The sequence below is a fragment of the Tachysurus fulvidraco genome, chromosome 20 (genome assembly GCF_022655615.1).
Source record: "Tachysurus fulvidraco isolate hzauxx_2018 chromosome 20, HZAU_PFXX_2.0, whole genome shotgun sequence".
NCBI lineage: Eukaryota > Metazoa > Chordata > Actinopteri > Siluriformes > Bagridae > Tachysurus > Tachysurus fulvidraco.
In genome coordinates, this window is record NC_062537.1 from 16,012,280 (window position 1) to 16,024,559 (window position 12,280).

Consider the following 12,280-nt stretch of genomic DNA (forward strand, 5'->3'; position numbering starts at 1 on the left):
CCCAATGGCCAAATAATCACTGATTACCATTGTTCACAATGACTGATCATTAATAACCATCATTCCCAATATCACTTATTACCATTGTTCCCAATGACCAATCACTGACCACCATCATTATCAATGGCCAATTATTGTTTGTATTTGGTCCATTATACTATTGACCAATATCATTGCTTCTTTATTGGCCTGAAATTGTCATCTGATATGCAAATGTTCATCATCTATCTTCTTGGAACTTTTAACATGCTTTAGCTAGTTTTCTCTGATAAGACAGTAACATCAGCAGTAACATTTCCTAAAAGAAAGTGGTTTAGAATGCCCAAAAGTGAATAACATTTGAGACATCTTGAGCTTCTCCGTTAACACATACACTTAAAGCAAACCTTATGCAATGTCTAAATCAGCTATTAAATTAGATGTTTGTAAGGAATCGACTTATTCTAAATCAAATCACATCATTGCAAATCAGTGGAAAATTTTCTCTGGCTAAAGTCAGTGTCAAAAATGTTAACTTTATTAACTCCATTGTAAAAGTTTTACAAAGTTTTAAAAATTACTGACTGCATCCATAATGTGCTTTATGTGCATATTTGTGTGTGAATGTGGATAACATGGAACATGAAATTTAACTGTTTCCCCTGTTAGAAAATGTGGATGAGAGCAGAAAGCAAATTTGGATTTGGGATTAGTGGGTGTGATATGGAGGGGCTACAAAATATTGAGCTTTAACAGACTTCGTGTTAATAGCTGCTGTTAAATTCCCTCCAATATTTTTCTGTTGAGGAAAGACTGTAAATTGAGGCTTGGAGTTTAAGAGTAGTGTTAAAATCCTGGTTTTGACTTATATGTGTGTGTAAATATATGGACTCATTATGTTATGTGGATATTTTCCCCTTGAGCTTTTGTATTGGATTTTATTTTGGGGTTTACTAACTTTTGTATTCCACATAAAATCCATATTAGTCTTGTAAAGGTAGAAATCACAAGAAATAAAGTTGCAGCAAAATCATGGTTTAGTGTTAATATGATATTATATGAAATGATTATATAAAAATCTGGAGTGTACTCTACTTTAGCCAACATCTTATCACATATAAACATCTTTGTGTTTGTGTGTCAACTTACTCTTAGATCTTACACATTTTCTCTTCTATGTCTCAGGCTTATAATTATAGGACAATAAAGGGAGATTTTCATGCTTTATAGTGATATAGTTACTCTGCCACACAAGAGCTCCGTGCCAGGTTTTCCCCAGACAGCTCGAAGCAACATTCTCAAAATATTCAACTAAATACATCTTCACTACTCTTGTGAATTGTCCATTAACTGCAATGTTGCAATAGGTCTAACCTGAGGAATTCAAATATATACATTTCAGCACAACTCTCATGATGTCTCATAAAACCTTGCCAAAGGCGACACAGTGTGTGTGTGTGTGTGTGTGTGTGTGTGTGTGTGTGTGTGTGTGTGTGTGTGTGTGTGTGTGTGTGTGTGTGTGTGTGTGTGTGTGTGTGTGTGTGTGTGTGTGTGTGTGTGTGAACCAGTGAACACCTGAGTATCTAAAGCTGTCTGTCTCGGCTATGTCTGATCCAACATCTTTTACAATTTATCACAATACTGACTATCGAATCCGATTAAAAAGATTTATTAAGGTTTACAGGATGAGATTACAGAAAGGGTGTAACATTAATTAGGTAGCAAAAATAGCCATGGGTTTAACTATTTAAACAGTGCAAAGCTGCTGCTTCCTAAAACTGTTATTGCTTAAACCCATCTGATGAAATGCAGCCAAATTATAAGATTACAGAGAAGTTCATGTTTCAAAATGAAATTCTAGTTGCCTCTTCTTATCAACCTTTCTGACTTATTTATGTCTTTTTTATTGATTAATTTAAACAAATGATATACAAACGGAGTTTTTGGGGGGGGGTTGTATAAAATATGTCCTTTTGTTTCTTAGCTTAATCTCATACAGCATATAGGAGAGAAATTTAATGTTAAATAAATGATCCCAATTATATTTCACTTTTTTAAATTCAAAGGTGCTTTTAGGCTCTATGGTGGTTAGTGACTTCATATTTCACTGAAGTATAAATATGAGGTGGCATAAAGGCCAAATTCCCTTAGTCATTCACCAACAAAGGAAGATTAGAGAGCACACAGAGTAAATTAAACAAAAGCGTGTTGTTTTAAATAAGACAATGACTAAAAAACAAACCTCGAAATACACAAAGGCACTGTTAGGGAAATAAGTGAGAGGTGTAATAGAGAAGTTAAAGCAGCATTTATAGAGAAAGAAACAAAATAAAGAATAATTGCAGAAGATGTGAGTATTTTGGGGTTACATCAAGGGTCTCTGGGGCATGTTTCTTACTGTCATTTTCTTTTTCCGTTAGGGACCCAGCACTTTGCCACAGAATTATCCACACAACAATTATAATTGGTTGCCTTAACAGGATGGACAGGCAGAGATGGGACGTGTCTTTACTGGACATTACAGTATATCTATGAAACTCATTCACACAAAGATCTTGGACATGATGCTTTTGATATTGAGTCACATTCCTCTCTTTATAAACTTATAAAATGTTTTATGAATGTTTTTTTAATATATAAATGTTTCCTATTTGTTCTACAATTTTGTGTTTATGTCTCTGTCCTCGAAGTCTGCCATGGGTGGGATGGGTTGGGGAGTGGATCCTTGGCTTGTTGGGTTTCTCTTTGTTCTGTAATGTTGTTTTACTTTATTATGAAGAAATGAAAACTCAATAAAACAGTTGTTAACAAAAACTTATTTTGGAGTTACCAAGTCTCCAAATCTACAATTAGACACCACCATCATCTGAAAAGAACACAACACTTTCACTAACAGGAACTTTTACTGGGATTAGGGTTTTATGGTTAAATGAAAAAAACAAAGATGTCTTTTAACAAAATGTTCAAGTAGGATGTAGTGTGAAAAGAAGGATGGTCATAGAAAAGAGAGCCAAAGTTAAGTTCGGTGAAGGGGTTTGATGTTGTGGGACTGTATTTTCTAGAAGATACCACCAAGAGTTCCTCTAAGATACATGGCATCATGGACAACTTGCCGTTAAAGGACACTGTATATGAAAATTTGTCTGATTGGATCATTCAGCAAGACAATGCTCCGAAACATACATCCAAATCCACACAAAAAGGTAGAATAGGAAAACAAGCGTCCCAAAACCCTTATTCTTCTAACTATTCACATGTTATAGAAGAATGGCAAAAAGAGATTGCACAAAGTGCTATATGCAGGTCAATGCAGTGTCAGCTGTGACTTATATCTGTACATAGTTATATTCAAAAGCATTAATAAAGGAATGGTTAAATGATGTTTCATGGAATTACATGCAACTACCATGCTTTCAAGAATCTGACCATTCCTGACCTCACACGCTGGAGTGTGTGGGGGGAATTCCATAGCCGTGGCCATATCAGGACTACTCAGATGCTCGGAAGCCATCAGACACTCTGGTGTTACCAGGAAAACTATTCACAGACTGTGCATATTCATACTTTTTCCATTCGGGACATTTGTGGTACTGTAACTTGAGAGGTCAACGCTTTGAGTGTGTTCAAATGTATGTCCTTTTATATCTGCCAATAAACGTTTGCTCTCCCAATTTAAATTCATGACCATGCTCATATTAGACTGCCATTTATATCATATTGTACTGTAAATGAATGCACATAAATGTTTTAATGGATGTGGTTCATATAAGGCTGTGCTGTAAAACTCCAGTTAAAGAAAACGACACAATGTCTGCTTTTACTGAGGTTCAATGATTATCATTGAAAATATTGTGTAATGAGTTTACCACCAAGCAAAATACTGGGAAAAGAAGTCATAATATGGTGGCTATCGGCAACCAGTGGAACAGCAGAAAAATTATAAAAGGAAAATTTTATGATATAGTTAACACTAAGAGAAAATAGAGGGAGGAAAATCTTTAGTAACGGACATTTCGGGACTGAAATCATACCGTAAATGTTCCAGCATTACGTAAATATTGTATTAAAGATGATATAAAATACACATTAGCATTACTGAGTGGCTTTCTTTTAAATAAGCAAATTTGAATTATTTATAGTTGGAAAACCTTTTCCGTCATACAATAATATTCTTTTTATTCTCTCCTAAATGCTAAATTTATTAGTATTTATACCACAGCTCTGTTCTGCTAAATGCTCAATTCTGATTTATTCAAAATACAGTACAGACCAAAAGTTTGGACACACCTTGTCATTCAAAGAGAACATTTAGTTCATAACAAAAAAGTGTGAAACAAATGAAAATATGTCATATTCTAGGTTCTTCAAAGTTCTAGGTTCTTTTGCTTTGAGTACTGCTTTGCACACTCTTGGCATTCTCTTGATGAGCTTCAAGAGGTAGTCACCTGAAATGGTCTTCCAACAGTCTTGAAGGAGTTCCCAGATATGCTTAGCACTTGTTGGCCCTTTTGCCTTCTCTCTGCGGTCCAGCTCACCCCAAACCATCTCGATTGGGTTCAGGTCCGGTGACTGTGGAGGCCAGGTCATCTGGTGCAGCACCACATCACTCTCCTTCATGGTCAAATAGTCCTTATACAGCCTGGAGGTGTGTTTGGGGTAATTTTTTTTTCACACTTTTTGTTATGTATGTATATATAATTCCACATGTGTTAATTCATAGTTTTGATGCCTTCAGTGTGAATCTACAATTTTCATAGTCATGAAAATAAAGAAAACTCTTTGAATGAGAAGGTGTGTCCAAACTTTTGATCTGTACTGTATGTTTAGTGAAATTTCTATAACGCAAATGTGTTACATGGTCGATGCTCCATATTAAAAGATTAAAAAACATCCAGTACAATTTATATGGTGAACTTTTCTGTGAGGATATGAGGCTATGTATAGTATATGTAATGCTTTGTAACAGCCAGGTTTAATACTATTATCTTAGATTTCCCAAAACAGGAAAGGCAAAAAAGTGAGGCTGAAATGGGAATATTTATAGCTGCTATAACACAAGAAAAAACAAGAACTTACTTCATGGAAGTTTTAAAATGTTAAACACAGCTACTACATTCATGTATTCAAAGTATGAAATGTCTCTATGAAATATATAGAACCTGTGATTATTGGTAAATAGCTCTGGGATGAGAGAAATAAAATCTTTCGGGATTAGCTGTAAACAAATTTCAGCAAGTGTCAGCAATATTTTTTCAACAGCACACCCTGGTGTTTTATTCCTTACAAGTTTTGCATGTTCTAACTAATGGAGTATTAGCTATATACAAAGATGCTGTTGTCATGGTTACACCAAATCGGCACACACCTATGTATCCTACAGTATCAGCCACTACACTTCACCGGATCAGGTAACATGACCGTCTGCAACTGTGTCATCTGCTAATGAGGTTAATGAAGTGTTTAGTCACATCTTGTACCTCATTCATTGTCAAGCTTTTGTTTTATGTTGTTGTTATTATGCTCTATAGTCGATGTGTTTTCTTCTGCCTTGAGATCCTAGTTCATGCCTCATGTTTATAGTTTCTGTATTGTTCATGTTTCATTCAAAATAATTAATAATTATAATTCTCACTTGAATTTGCCTCCTCTTCACCTTAGATGACATTTGTATTCATGGAAACTGGACTGTGTGTGTTCCTAGATCTATTCAATATAATTCACTTTATTTGTTTTATACATTTAACAATTCACATTGTCTTGTAGCAGCTTTACAGAATCATAGAAACAGAATAAAATTGTAAAGTTAAATGACAATTTATCTCTAACATTTATCCCTAATGAGCAAGCCTACCACAATGGTAAAAACTCTCTGAGACGATATGAGGAAGAAACCTTGAGAGGAACCAGACTCAGAAGGGAACTCATCCTCATTTGGGTGACACTGGACAGGAAATAATGTAAATGTAAATAATTTCCTTGCTACAACAGTTTAGATTCAAGTGGAATTGTGCAACCAAGAGCTCCTGAGGAACTAACAGGTCAGTGCAATTTCTGAGTTCAGTAGAGACTTAAAACTAATTCCTTCCTGCCCAAGCCTTCAAATGATCACTGATGAAGATGGTGTAATAGTCTCCAAGTGGTTCTCTCCACGGTAATCCCATGGGTCTTCTATGATCTCTGATCTCAGAGATTTTTAAGAAAAATACACAAGACTTACAGTAACACTAATTCCTTCCTGCCCAAGTCTTTAAATCTTCACTGATGAAGATGGTGTAATAGTCTCTAAGTGGTTCCCTCAGAGATTTTTTTATGAAAAATACACAATATTTCCAAACTTTTATAGACACCTGCCCATCATACCATATGGGGTTTTTTAAACATCCCTTCTTAGATGAACATCCCATCCCAGAGGAAACCACAGGAGAGAACACGGACGGAAACATCACAGACACTGTAACCCAATCTTAGGATCAAACCCTGTTTACTATTTCATTTAGGAAATTAGTTTCTTTATAACCACCATTTTCCAGATTTACCTTTGCTAAGAATATTGCTAATCATTCCTACCAGGCTCTCAAGTGTTTTATATAGTGATTGACTTCATACATACATCAAAAGTGATTTTAAATAATTTTGAATGGTTCCCAAAGACTACCCAAGTAGTGTAAAGCCACTGATGATGGAGAGAAGCCATCATCAGAAAGCCTCTGCAGTTTTGCACTTTTCTAATTTCAGTGTGTGGGCGCGTTTAAAGGTCACCATCCAACGGCTGCAAGTCAAATTAACTTGCTCTTTTCATGTCACTCATTAACACAATTTATTAAAAGGAAAACAGATGTGTGGGGTATGACATGAAATTGTGCCACATGCAAAAACATCCGTGAAATTATTATTTAACAACACTTTGTTTCAAGACTTCCACCACCTCCAAAAGATATTTTAGATACTTGTAAACAGAAAAGCATGCAACGTTCTTTTCTTGTAACAATATATCTACAAGCTATATTTTTTTTCCGTTGCTGAACCTCACAGGTCGTCACAAAACAAATTAGGGAATAGAAGCCTACAAAAAAGCCTTTATTTTTGTAATATTTATTCATTACAGCACGCTGAAATTCCTTCTTTGCATATTCCATCTTTTGGTTGGGGTCAGCCATGATACAGCATCCCTGGAGCAGAGAGGGTTAAGGGCCTTGCTCAAGGGCCCAACAGTGGCAGGTTGGCAGTTCTGGGGCTTAAACCACGATAACAGAGCCTTTAACCACTTGAGCCACCTCTGCCCCATAGCCAGTAGGTGTCCATTTTTTGTTTTCAGTGCTATTCATTCAAGGATATAACAAATTTGAAGTTCATTCTTTTGTTTACCGACTCAAAACTTCTAACTCCGTAAATCAATCTTAATTATTAAATAACAGAAATCCAGAAGTGAGGTCTCCCTGCCGTGACATTGACTGATTTCCGTATTTGTGTAAATTGTGTACACGATTTCATAATGGAGACCAATTTTCCCTATTTCGATTAATACCCATTTACATTAATATGTTATTTCATTGGGTTAAACTATTGGTTAAACAAATCAAATAACTAATCTAACTAGATTACTATAAATATGGACTGACTGTGACTAATACTGAGTCTGATAAACAATTAAAATAGTAGCAATTAACATACCTAATCATATTATCCAATAAAATCTCCCCAGGATGTTGCCCCTGACAGGAAATGTGCTTACACATGACCTATAATTCAAGAGGGCACACAAAATTGTATATGGAACAGAATATTCTCAAATGATTTAAAAAAAAAAAAAAAAAAAAAAAAAAGCTAAGAGAAAAGTAATTTCAACCTTTTACATTTTGAAGCGGTGTTGAAGACCTACTTATTCAGGAAACACTTCAACTAGCACTTCTTTCCTTATCTTTTGCATTTAAAAAAAAAAAAAAACCTTTGACACTTTTTCATTGTAACTTTGAACAAATGTTTTAAACTCATGGTATCCAACCTAGTGAACCAGCATTAATGTATTCAATGTTAGAGATTTAAGCACTTATGCACGTCGCTCTGGATAAGGGCGTCTGCCAAATGCTGTAAATGTAAATGTAAATGCAAATGTAAATGTAAATTTAACACTTCTTACTCTACACAGCCTAAAGACTTGCCAGAATAATAACTTCAGATGAAGCTCACACTACAGTGAGTCTGGGATTTTGCTTAATTTTGCGTTAACAAACGTTCAATCTGGGAATAGAGATGTGCCTCGCTGAACTAAGGTATGACTGCTTGGGAAGGCCTATAATTTTAACTATCAAATTGTGTGTGTGTGTGTGTGTGTGTGTGTGTGTGTGTGTGTGTGTGTGTGTGTGTGTGTGTGTGTGTGTGTGTGTGTGTGTGTGTATGTGTGTGTGTGTGTGTGTGTGTGAATCATGGTGGTCTACTGTAGGTTGCAGTGTGTGGGAGAAGGCTGCTTCAGTCTGGTGTAAAAGCCAATAAAACTGGGTACTAATCCCACAACACACACACACATTAGCTCCAGCTGACCTCCACACTAGGGACAAGCTTATATTTAACCTTATTCTGTGTGTTTTAGCAATTTGTGTGTCAGACAAAAGTGATTAACATTCCCACTCACTGTGTGAATGTGGAACAGTGTATTCCTAATGGACAGCTTGTGGCACTGCTTGAATCACTGCTCACAGGGTAGTAAGAAGGTTGTGTTCTTTTGTCTCCAGTGTTAAGTTAACTCAGCACTTTAAGGGGTTAACACTAGTGCGTTTACCGTTTAGAGAGTGTTTATGTCTGTTTAAAGCACCACAAGGAGACAAGATTATACCACTTAAAGAAAGCTGAACAGTGTTTGGGTTCATGTATTTAACTTTGTACATAAACCTGCAGGTTACATCAACAATATGAACAGGAAAAAGTCGTCATTTCATGCATTCTCATGCTAACGGTCATAGGTGAGACAGAATGAGGCTTGAAAGTAAGCTTGAATTTAAGAGGTTTGAAAGATGAAGTTTGAAAAAAATGACCATTTTACGTTATGAACGATGTTTTTTGCTCCCTTCCATGCAGGTAGTTGAAATGAGATACTGAGTATTTTATTGTTTTATTTTATAAGAAAGACTAATAGAGAACTTAACCAAACCATTTTTTAAAATAAAATATAAAACAAAATGACCACATACCATAATTCTGGTAACAAGTAATGCAGTTATTGAAGGCATGTAATTGTAAGGTAATATAAAACTTTGGGTAATACAAAACTATTTTTGTCATTGTATTGATAAATTATGTTTGCCCTCCAGACAATACTTTGCCACAAAAATGCAAAAATTATGGTTGGAGGTTTGTTGAATCATAGCACAGGATGTGGTCATTCATTTTTTTGTGTTATTGTTGTTTTACTGCAGTGTTTTGTTCAAATTGTGTCTACACAAGGTACCAGGAATGTACTACTGTCTGTGATCCAATAGTCCAATGAAAGAAATAACTTGATGTTTTTCATTCATGAATTTTCTCTTTAAATACATAGTATTTTTAACTGATTTGTTTACTTCCTACAAAGTATAAGGTGCATTATGGGTGTTCTACATCCTTACTATACATTTGTAGAGCATTATGGGATATCTAGAAAATGCTGCATAATCAATATCCTTACAGTTTTTAGGAATACAGCTAGTTAAGCTTGAGTATGTGTTGGTTCACAGACTGAAAATGATACTAAAACCAAAATGTGGGAAGGATAAATAATAGTCATTCTATAGATTCCCAAACATGACGATGTCTTCCCAGTTTCCTGAGTCACATGCTGTCCACAAATGGTGGACCAAGCATTTGTCTACCTACACTGAGAGTGGGTTAACTCTCACAGGAAGTTCCTGAGAGCGAGATGCGGTGTTGGTTTTGCTACCACTGGTACTGCTTATGCGACTGCGCCCCCGCAGGGATAATTACAGTGCAGTGGAAAAGCAGAATGACTGACAGCAGTTGTGCCCGCCTTCTGAGAAGTAGACTTATATGACCATCATCTGTGTGACACCCACAGTGAAGAAGAAGCTTTTATTTGTGTAGCATGTATGATAAAGCACAGTGTATTTTTTTCTTCACATAACCCATCTTTGAAAGTTAGAGTCAGAGCACAGAGTCAGTCATGTTACTGAAGCAGAGCAGATGTTGGGGCCTTGCTCAGGGGCACAATAGTGGCAATCTTGCAATCAACACAGATCCTCATCCAGTTGAGCTAGCACATCCCATCCAGTGCATTTCCTCAATGACACTTTTCATTTATTCAAAATTTTCTTTTTTTTTTTTCTTTCTAATATGCAAAACACTTTCCGTTACATTATCCATGTTCTCACTTGGATGAAAAAAACAGCAGTGTTTGCCAGTGTTCTATACAACCACTCTTAAATTGAAGAGTGGCTGAGCACTTAAATATGGTGTTCGAGTGCTCTTTTTGGTACCAGTTAACCAAAATCAAATACCAAGCCAACATTTGTAAACATTGGACAAGTATGATGTTTACAGAAATCATAACACCAGGAATCTTGTTTTTCAGACAGACCGTCTAATTATGTAATAAAGTGATTTAATTCAAGCTGTGTTGACTCTTTAAAGTTGAGTCTATCCAAACACCCGTTTCAATTATCGAAACCACATTAAATAGTCATTATAAAACCTTGGTGTTAACTCAACCTGCTTGAAAGTCAATCCTGCTCCCTGAAACTTTTTAAATTCTCCAACACGGAGCTTAGTAAAGCAGGATCACCCTTATAAAATACATTTTATTATTTTCCTTGTTCTTTGACTTGTGTTTAAATACGAATCGGCAATTAGCCAATGAGGAAATCTTGCTATTTTGTGAGCAGGAAAATTTGTCATGATGGGGAAACTCCCAGTTTAAACTCTGCAAACTGTCCTTCCTTAACAAATTTGCATTTTCAAAGATGCAGAGCTGATTAGGACTAAAGATTAGGACTACTATAGACTGCCAGTGAAAATCTCTCCTGTCTCATCAAACTGAACTGATAAATATTGAACATGTTTAACCCCTAAACTGCCATCTGCCATGTTGGTTTTGATCGGAAATCACTTTTGTTCATGAGCTATTCTGTGAAATGCCAGGTTTTATGACATCGCTGAAAATATATGAGCATATTATCATATTATAGATATTTATCTGAGCACCTGAAAGCCGGCTTTCCTTCCATTTTATTTGTATAGTGTTGTAACTCTAGATACTGGCATAAAGCAGCTTTACAGAAATTGATCCTAAATGAGTAACCCAAAGGTAACAAGGAAATTCTCCATAGATGACACAAGCAAGAAACCTTGAGAGGGTCAAAAAGAAAACCATCCTCATGCTAGTGGGATAAAATAATCACTCTTAAATTAGTGTCAAGTCAAACTAGTTAAGTCAATAAGCATTTATTTGTCATTTCAACCACATATAGCAGATTATAGTACATTGTGAAATGAGACAAAGTTTCTCCAGGACCATGGTGCTTCATAAACAACACAGAGCTAAGGACTGAAAGTAGGTTGTCCTAGCCACATAAAGTGCATCGTGTGCAAACTAAACAAAGACAGTGCAAACAGACAATAAAAAACACTACAGGACAACACACAAAATAGCGCCGCCCAGTGTGCATTCTGTGTATTGTACAGTACATTGTAAAAAAATATATGTATAGGGTTGTAAATATTGTGCAAGAGAAGTGTTGTGAACACATTTACACTTAAAGGTTTATCGCAAACATATATACACTTCTGTTATAGCAGCAGTTGGATGAGGTACACTAAATCCCAGCAGTAATAAATGTATTGAAAGGACCTTCAGGGTAAATGTTACAGTCTTTATGATTAAAGCAGCAGTTCTTTATTACAAGCCAATAATACTCAGGTGAGTTTACTTCTGTTTCTGAGAAGTGCTAAACTTTATTGTATCCATGTGAGACCGTTGACAGAAGCAGAAATTGAGTTACAAATACAGAAGTATGAATATAGGTTTATAATTCTGGTCAAATATAGTAGTTGGGGGATGATTGGGGGAAATACTGGGGGAAATAATAAGTGTGAATGGTGTCAATAAATCTGGAGTCAACATTTTTAATATTATATTAATATATTAGACATTTTACTATGAGGTCCAGGCATTAAACTATATACTATGTAGCTTCAGATTTATTTGATACAAAAGGCAGGCCATGTATTCAATGTAGTTGCACTTGCCAGTCTTTGAATTTAATGTGATTCTTTGAACACAAACTATTTAAATTACGGTTGCATGTGTATGAGAGAT